The following is a 10,236-nucleotide window of genomic DNA, read 5'->3' as shown; positions in this document are numbered from 1 at the left end:
TCTATCTTGTTTGCTGTGTCATAATAAAATAATAGAGTAAAATAAATGTAATAGTAGCAACAATAATAGAGAAAAATAATAAAGGTAATAATACCAATAAGAATAGAGAAAAACAATAAATGTACCATATATTCTCGAGTATAAGCTGACCCAAATATAAGCCAACCAGGACCCTCACCCGAGTATAAGCTGAGGGGGGTTTTTCAGTCTTAAAAAAAGGGCTGAAAAACTAGGCTTATACTCGAGTATATACAGTACATTAATTTTATATACGAATTTTCCCCTCATATGGAATGGGGTTGGATTGAATGTCCCTTGGGGTCTCTTCCAACCTTATGATTCTATCACACACAGAGAGAGGCACTCAGAGGAGCAGAGACTGCAAAAAGGGGGTGTTTTCTTTGCAAAGCCCCCCCCCCCCCCCCCCCCCCCCCCGTCTATGATCCCCGAGGGAGCCTTTGTGGGAGGAAGAGAAGGCGGGAGGCTTTTTATAGTGCCCACCCGTCCAGAAACCCCTTCTGATGGAAGGCCTGAAGTATGCATCCCAGCTGATGTAACCCTAAGAGCATCACCATAATTTCCCAGGGGACGGGGATATTCTGAGAAGTGGGTTAAATGTGTCTGACAGCCCCCATCCTAGAAATAGAGGAAGCTGTGTCAGGGGGAGGAGGAGAGCCGAGCATCCCTCCCAGGTCGGTCAGAGCAGACATGTGTCGGGTTCTCTTCTCCCAGTTGTGCTGTGGGTCAGTCTTCCACCGGAAAAAGCACCAAGACACACGCTGGTAGATTCCAACATACTTTATTGTACCGAATACCAGAAACTTCTCTTTGGCCCACTTATATAGGGGCTCTCACATACCAGAGGAACATTGAGGTCTTATGGATTGTTAGGTTGTGCTGTGGGTCAGTCATAGAATCATAGAATCATAGAATAGTAGAGTTGGAAGAGACCACATGGGCCATCTAGTCCAACCCCCTGCTAAGAAGCAGGAAATCGCATTCAAAGCACCCCCGACAGATGGCCATCCAGCCTCTGCTTAAAAGCCTCCAAGGAAGGAGCCTCCACCACGGCCCCGGGGAGAGAGTTCCACTGTCGAACAGCCCTTCTCACAGTGAGGAAGTTCTTCCTGACGTTCAGGTGGAATCTCCTTTCCTGTAGTTTGAAGCCATTGTTCCATGTCCTAGTCTGCAGTCTTCCACCGGAAAAAGCACCAAGACATACACTGGTAGATTCCAACATATTTTATTGTACCGAATACCAGAACCTTCTCTTTGGCCCACTTATATAGGGGCTCTCACATACCAGAGGGTCATTGAGGTCTTATGGATTGTTAGGTTGTGCTGTGGGTCAGTCTTCCACCGGAAAAAGCACCAAGACATACACTGGTGGATTCCAACATATTTTATTGCACCGAATACCAGAACCTTCTCTTTGGCCCACTTATATAGGGGCTCTCACATACCAGAGGGTCACTGAGATCTTATGGATTGTTAGGTTGTGCTGTGGGTCAGTCTTCCATCAGAAAAAGCACCAAGACATACACTGGTAGGTTCCAACAGGTTTTATTGTACCGAATACCAGAACCTTCTCTTTGGCCCACTTATATAGGGGCTCTCACATACCAGAGGGTCATTGAGATCTTATGGATTGTTAGGTTGTGCTGTGGGTCAGTCTTCCACCGGAAAAAGCACCAAGACATACACTGGTAGATTCCAACAGATTTTATTGTACCGAATACCAGAACCTTCTCTTTGGCCCACTTATATAGGGGCTCTCACATACCAGAGGGTCATTGAGGTTTTATGGATTGTTAGGTTGTGCTGTGGGTCAGTCTTCCATCAGAAAAAGCACCAAGACATACACTGGTAGATTCCAACAGGTTTTATTGTACCGAATACCAGAACCTTCTCTTTGGCCCACTTACATAGGGGCTCTCACATACCAGAGGGTCATTGAGGTTTTATGGCTGGCCCGTTTTATGGCTGGCATCTGTTCTTTGTCAGCCGGCCAGAGATGTCAAAGATTGGAGATCATGACATCATGTCTTGGCAGCCACACCTCTAGCTGCTACTTTTGGGGTTCTTATCCTTCCAGAAGCCCATTGTGTTGTCACTTTGTCAACATCCATTTCTAAAAACGTGGGTTTGCTGCAAAGTGCTCTGAGGAAGCTGCAGACTAACGCAACCAGAGAAATCAGCCTTAGCAGAGCACCTGATGAACCAACCTGGACACAGTATATTATTTGAGAACACAGAAATGCTGGACCACTCCAACAACTATCATGTCAGACGACACAGAGAAGCCATTGAAATCCACAAGCATGTGGACAACTTCAACTGAAAGGAGGAAACCAGGAAAATGAACAAAATCTGGCTCCCAGTATTAAAAAAACTCAAAAATCAGAACATGTAGTTTGAAGTCATTGAGATTTGTCTAGTCATCCTGACTTCACAATTAATCACAAATATACTTAACTTATACAAAATCTGAATAAAGATGGCCTGAAGTTTGAATCTTGATGTGAGACAAGAGATGGGCTGCCTTTATGCCTAGCGAAGTCACTGGCTTAAGTCACGGCTCTTCATCTGTCATTAATGCTGGCTTCCCAGTGACACAGGACTCTTGCCACACCCTGGACTCTCCACAGATATATATTTTTTCCTTTCCTTGCCTCAGTTTCTCCATACCTCACAACCTCTGAGGACGCCTGCCATAGATGTGGGCGAAACGTCAGGAGAGAATGCTTCTGGAACATGGCCATATATACCTCACAACCTCTGAGGATGCCTGCCATAGATGTGGGCGAAACGTCAGGAGAGAATGCTTCTGGAACATGGCCATATATACCTCACAACCTCTGAGGATGCCTGCCATAGATGTGGGCAAAACGTCAGGAGAGAATGCTTCTGGAACATGGCCATATATACCTCACAACCTCTGAGGATGCCTGCCATAGATGTGGGCAAAACGTCAGGAGAGAATGCTTCTGGAACATGGCCATATATACCTCACAACCTCTGAGGATGCCTGCCATAGATGTGGGCGAAACGTCAGGAGAGAATGCTTCTGGAACATGGCCAGACAGCCCGAAAGACATACAACAACCCTGTGATCCCGGCCATGAAACCCTTCGACAACACATGTCTGTGTTTGGCTAGTTGGCAGCAGGGCAAGCAGTGTCCGTTCTGTGGGTGGCCCTGAACTCTCTCCTTCTAACTAGGACCTCTCTGTTTTTGGCCTTTGGGGTTAGATGACCAAAGAAGGAACATAACCATAATCAAAGGAGGGTGAGAGGCAGTTGTTTCCTTTTTGAGAAACCGGGCAGATAGAGAGATTTTTCTCCTCCATCGCTTGCTCTGACCCTCTCTTTGTGCCCAGCCGGAGGAGGAGGAGGAGTTGGAGGAAGAGGCCACACACAGAGATGCCCAATTTCTCCCCACTGACCGATGCCAGTTTCCTTCCCAAATCTTCCTTCCCAAATCTGGGTAACCAGAGGTTGCTCCACCTGGTTCACTATGAAGCCAAGCCAGAAAGGCCCCTGCCAGATGCTCTCCCCAGAGGAAAGAGTCGGAGCCAGAGTCTGATAAGCTGCTTCCAGCCGTCGGATGCACGGAGTCCTTTTAAGGGCAAGCGGCAGAGCTTTTAAGCACAAGCTTGATAGCAAAGGGCCTCTGGCTCTCGCTAGGAGCAAGCCCTGGCCCAAAGGTCTTGGCCTCCACCAGCCCAGGCAAGCATCATTCGCTCTCTCACAATTTGTGCATTCTTTCCAATTGGCTTTTCCTTTGGCTTGGAGTCACACGCAGGGCCCATCCACACAGTACTGTTGTCCCAGGAGCTCCCGGTTCAAAACAGAGGGTGGCCAAACGATGTCCCCTGAAAACACAAGGGAAATTGGGTTGTTGTATGTTTTCCGGGCTGTATGTGTTAATGTGGGTTTTGTGTATAGATAGTGTTTAAATGAAATTTGTGTCTAGCATGTATTGCATCATCCAGGAAATGCTATAGTGTGTAAAGAGTTAATTTGGTAAGGAGCTGTATTGACCTTGGATATGTGGCTGGAACACAGAGAGGAGTGTCCAGACTACAAGTGTGTTTGTATATAGCTGATTGCATGAGATGAGATCTGTTCTGCCTACTGAGAAGATCTGTGCTGTTTGACTAGAGTGGAAGTCCTATGTCTATTGTCTGCAAGTCTGTTTGTCTTGTTCAGTAAAACTTTGTACATACTTTTAACATCGTCTCTGACGTCCATTCGTTTTGCGCTTCACTGACGTCATACATCTGCTGCTACGCTGGGCGCATTACTCTGACAATTGGTTATGGGCCCAGCACGCTTCCGCTGCGCAACTCTGCTACTCCATGTTCCAGAAGTAGTAGTAGTAATAATAATTAATAATAATAATAATAATAATAATAATAATAAGTTTATTTATATGTGTTGTCGAAGGCTTTCATGGCCGGGATCACAGGGTTGTTGTATGTATTTCGGGCTGTGTGGCCATGTTCCAGAAGTCCCCTGACGTTTCGCCCACATCTATGGCAGGCATCCCCAGAGGTTGTGAGGGATGGAGAAACTAAGCAAGGAAGGTTTATATATATCTGTGGAAAGTCCAGGGTGAGAGAAGAACTCTTGTCGGTTGGAGGCCAGTGTGAATGTTGTAGTTAATCACCTTGATTAGCATTGAATAGCTTCGTCTCCTGGCTTCTTCCTGCCTGGGGGGAATCTTTTGTTCAGAGTCGTTAGCTGCCCCTGGTTGATTCATGTCTGGAACTCCTCTGTTTTCAGAGTGTTGCTTCTTAGTTACTGTTCTGATTTTTGAGTTTTTTTTAATACTGGTAGCCAGATTTTGTTCATTTTCATGGTTTCCTCCTTTCTGTTGAAATTGTCCACATGCTCGCGAATTTCAATGGCTTCTCTGTGTCGTCTGACATGATAGTTGTTGGAGTGGTCCAGCAACAAGAGATAATGCGTTGCCCACCCCACCGCCAGGTTTTCCCCCCCCCCCTCTGGGACAAGAAGTCACTGGACCAAACGTAAGTCCCTTTATTGTCTCCATAACATTTCTGTGTTGGAACAGACGGTTGGGGCTTGTTAAATGGGGTCACTGGAGCAAATGTAATCTAATTTGGGGGATGGAGGTGGTGCCGGGGAATGTCCCCGTGTCCCTGCGTGTCATGGGATTGTGAAGAGATGGGACTGGCCAGGAGAGCAGCAGGCAGCCGAGGCATGGTATAGTGGCTGCAAGGCACAACAACAACAACAACAACAACAACAACAGCATTGTGACTACATTGGGCTCGGGCTGTGGCGCAGGCTGGAGAGCAGCTGCAATGAATCACTCTGACCAGGAGGTCATGAGTTCGAGGCCCACTCGGAATCTATGTTTGTCTTGTCTTTGTTCTATGTTAAAAGGCATTGAATGTTTGCTTATATGTGTAATGTGAACCACTTCCTTATGACCCTATTTGCTGTGGTTTTTATTCTTATGTCTTTCTCACCCCGAGTTTTAACTTAATGTTCATGTGGTCCGCCCTTGTTTTCATTGTTTCCTTGATTTGTATTGTAATGGATATTATTATTTATTGTATTGTTCACTGTGTTGTGATGTGTTGTTCTTTTATATGCTGTTTATATTGTATTGTTCTGGGCATGGCCCCATGTAAGCCGCCCCGAGTCCCCGTTGGGGAGATGGTGGCGGGGTATAAATAAAGTTGTTATTATTATTATTATTATTATTATTATTATTATTATTATTATTATTATTATTATTATTTTATTATGACACGGCAAACAAGATAGATATGCTGGATTTCATATCACAAAATCACAAGTCGAACACTTCCCAAGTGTCTAGGACTGTGTGATGTATTTTCGGATGATGCGTGCAGATCCCAGTAGGGTGGCCTTTTGCAGATTATTATTATTATTATTATTATTATTATTATTATTATTATTATTATTATTAATTTATGGCACAGCAAACAAGATAGATATGCTGGATTTCATATCACAAAATCACAAGTCGAACACTTCCCAAGTGTCTAGGACTGTGTGATGTATTTTCGGATGATGCGTGCAGATCCCAGTCGGGTGGCCTTTTGCAGTTTATTATTATTATTATTATTATTATTATTATTATTATTATTATTATTATTAATTTATGGCACAGCAAACAAGATAGATATGCTGGATTTCATATCACAAAATCACAAGTCGAACACTTCCCAAGTGTCTAGGACTGTGTGATGTATTTTCGGATGATGTGTGCAGATCCCAGCAGGGTGGCCTTTTGCAGTTGGCAGATTGTGATTTTGTCAATGCCTATTGTTTCCAAATGCCGGCTGAGATCTTTTGGGACGGCATCCAGTGTGCCCATCACCACCGGGACCACCTGCACTGGTTTCTGCCAGAGTCTTTGCATTCAATCTTGAGGTTCTGAGAACGGCTGAGTTTTTCCTGTTGTTTTTCGTCAATGCGACTGTCACCTGGGATGGCAACATCAATGATCCAAACCTTTTTCTTTCCCACAACTGTGATGTCTGGTGTGTTGTGTTCCAGAACTTTGTCAGTCTGGATTCGGAAGTCCCACAGTACCTTTGTGTGCTCATTTTCCAATACTTTTGCTGGTTTGTGATCCCACCAGTTCTTTGCTGCTGGGAGGTGGGACTTGAGGCATAAGTTCCAATGAATCATTTGGGCCACATGGTTGTGCCTCTGTTTGTAGTCTGTCTGTGCAATTTTCTTACAGCAGCTGAGGATTATTATTATTATTATTATTATTATTATTATTATTATTATTATTATTATTAAACCTGACTCAGCACAAAGAAGATGGTTTTGAAAGACAGCAGATTACAAAGCTGTCTTCATAGACGTGTCAGCAGGTCTATGGTTGGGCTTGGGGCATGGATGGCGCCGAGGTCCCTTCTCCTTCTCTTCCCTGCTCTTTCTGCCCCGTCCATCCATTGGAGTAGGGGCCCCTCTTTTGCCCAGCCTCTTTGGGGTGGTGAATGGGGTGGAGGGTCTTTTCTGTCTCTGCCGCTCCTTGGCTCCCGCCCAGCGCATGGTCTTTGTTCCTTTCTGGGCTGCCCAGCCCTGGCAGACTCAATGGAGGAGGCCGCACAAAGCAGCAGCAGCGGGCAGAGGATGACCTCAGCAAGATGACCTCATCTTTTGCAACTTCCCAAGTCTGGAGGCTTTGTCCAGCACAGTGGGGACCGAGGGGGAGGAGGAGGAGGAGGAAAAGAGGACCCCACACTACCCCAAACCCCAAAGATTAAAAAAAGAAAACAAGTCTCTGTTCCTTCTTGCTCTTCTCTTTTCCAGCATGCCATTTTATGCATCGTCTGGGGGAGCAAAGACCCTCATTGCGTTCCCAAAGACCGAAAACAATGGACTGATGGAGGGAGGGAGGGAACGAATAAATGTGGCCAAGGGAGGAATGTGCCAGCCCTGGAGGAATGTCAATGAGGAGGAGGAGGAAGAGCAAAGTGGGGCAAAACATACAAAAAATGTAAAGGACAACATTGTTTGGCAGCTTTGTTTTCACTCCTTCCCTACCATGACCATTTCGGCAGCTACTCACTCTCTGGCTGGCCGTTTGGGTGAAAGCAGAGCTTGGGAATGCTATGAGGTTGAGCCCCCCTCCCCCCACCAAAGATAGGGGACTCCTTCCTAACTTGTGGAAGGATAACTTCTTCTTACCGTGTTTCCCCGAAAATAAGACAGTGTCTTATATTAATTTTTGCTCCCAAAGATGTGCTAGGTCTTATTTTCAGGGGATGTCTTATTTTTCCATGAAGAAGAATTCACATGTATTGTTGCACAAAAAAAAATATGAACATTTATTATATACTGTACAGCAGTTGTCATCACAAACCAGCATAACCAGACGAACTGAATCCTATCAAGAATTTCTTGCTACTACCAATATTTCCATGTACAACACTCTATGGTACGTATATTTACTGATCCTGCATGCTTTGGTGTTCTGTTCAGCGGGCATGCTTCCAAACAAAAACTTTGCTAGGTCTTACTTTCGGGGGAGGCCTTATATTTAGGAATTCAGCAAAACCTCTACTAGGTCTTATTTTCTGAGGATGTCTTATTTTAGGGGAAACAGGGTAGGGGATGATACAAACAAGGGCTTTATTTATTTATTTATTTATTTACAGTATTTATTTTCCGCCCTTCTTTCTCACCCTGAAGGGGACTCAGGACGGATCACATTATATACCTACTACCGTGTTTCCCCGAAAATAAGACAGTGTCTTATATTAATTTTTGCGCCCAAAGATGCGCTAGGTCTTATTTTCAGGGGATGTCTTATTTTTCCATGAAGAAGAATTCACATTTATTATTGAACAAAAAAATGAACATTTATTATATACTGTACAGTAGTTGTCATCACAAACCAGCATAACCAGACAAACTGTGAATCCTATCAAGAATTTCTTGTTACTACCATTATTTCCATGTACACCACTCTATGGTACATACATTTACCAATCCTGCAGGCTGTGGTGTTCTGTTCAGCAGGCATCTTTCCAAACCAAAACTTTGCTAGGTCTTACTTTCGGGGGAGGCCTTATATTTAGCAATTCAGCAAAACCTCTACTAGGTCTTATTTTCCGGGGATGTCTTATTTCCGGGGAAACAGGGTAGTTGTGCCCGGCCACGCGTTGCTGTGGCGAAGTATGGTAGTATATATTACAGTAGAATCTCACTTATCCAACATTCGCTTATCCAATGTTCTGGATTATCCAATGCAGTCTGCCTTTTAGTAGTCAATATTTTTGTAGTCAGTGTTTTAAATTCATCGTAATATTTTGGTGGTAAATTTGTAATACAGTAATTACTACATAGCATTACTGTACATGGAACTACTTTTTATGTCAAATTTGTTGTATAACATGATGTTTGGTGCTTAATTTGTATAACGATTACCTAACTTGATGTTTAATCGGCTTTTCCTGAATCCCTTCTTATTATCCAACATACTCACTTATCCAACGTTCTGCTGGCCTGTTTATGTTGGATAAGTGAGACTCTACTGTATATTTATAATCTTATATTATCTGCTTAGAACTGGATTATATGAGGCCCCTTCTACACAGTTGTATAAAATGCACACTGAAGTGGATTATATGGCAGTGTGGACTGAAGATAATCCAGTTCAAAGCAGATAATATAAGATTATAAATGGGTTATATAGCTGAGTGGAAGGGCCTTGAGTCTACACTGCCATATAATCCAGTTAAAATCAGATCATCTGTATTTTATAGGCAGTGTGGAAGAGGCCTGATTGAAGCCGCCCTGGGCACCATTAAATGGCTGAGTGGGTTGCTAGGAGACCAAGTGGGCGGAGCTTAGCCTTCTAACTGGCAGCAATTGGCTAAAAACAATTATTCCTCTCCCTCTAATTAGGACTTTATTTTTCTTTTCTTTTTGTTGTATGAACGTAGAGGCATGGATGAGGGGTTGTGCTGCCAAGTGTAGTGTTTCTGGGATGTGTAGTTTTGTTGTTTTGTCCTAGGCCGAAATTTCATTACCCTTTTATATATATAGACTAGCTGTGCCCAGCCACGCGTTGCTGTGGCTAGGACTTTATTTTTCTTTTCTTTTTGTTATATGAACGTAGAGGCATGGATGAGAGGTTGTGCTGTCAATTTTTGAGGTTGTGGGGGGTTTAGTTTAGTTGTTTTGTCCGGTGCCGTGATTCCATTACCCTTTTATATATATAGATAGATAGGGCAAACATTCAATGCCCATATACACATAGAACAGAGACAGACGCAGAGGCAATTTATGAAAAACGTATTGTGAACTTTGGAAAGCGATTAAGGTTTTGAAACACACTCATTTCTGCTTTCGAGCACAGCCGAAGTCCTCTCCTTGGTGCCCTGGTCCCGAGCAAGAGAAGGATATAAATCAAGGGGCTAAAAGATGCTGAGCTGAATGTGGCAGGGCCAGAAAAGGCAGGCGAGCGAGCGCAGCCTGGGATCTATAATAAGACTTTGCTCTGAGCTCAGGGATACCCCCACCCCCCTTCCTTGCATTGGGGCTGTCAAGCTCAAGGAGCCCCTTCCCCGCTTCCATCTGCAGCTGTTGCCAGCCCAGGGCCCCCAGGAAGAAAAAAAAAACCCACCAAGCAGGAGGGATTTTTCAAAGTTTCTAAAGCCCAGAAAGGGAAGATGACAAGAGGCCCCTCGCTCACCTCTGACCGGGTTCCATG

Source organism: Anolis carolinensis, unplaced genomic scaffold, assembly GCF_035594765.1.
Source record: "Anolis carolinensis isolate JA03-04 unplaced genomic scaffold, rAnoCar3.1.pri scaffold_14, whole genome shotgun sequence".
Taxonomy (NCBI): domain Eukaryota; kingdom Metazoa; phylum Chordata; class Lepidosauria; order Squamata; family Dactyloidae; genus Anolis; species Anolis carolinensis.
This window is presented reverse-complemented; position numbering follows the sequence as displayed.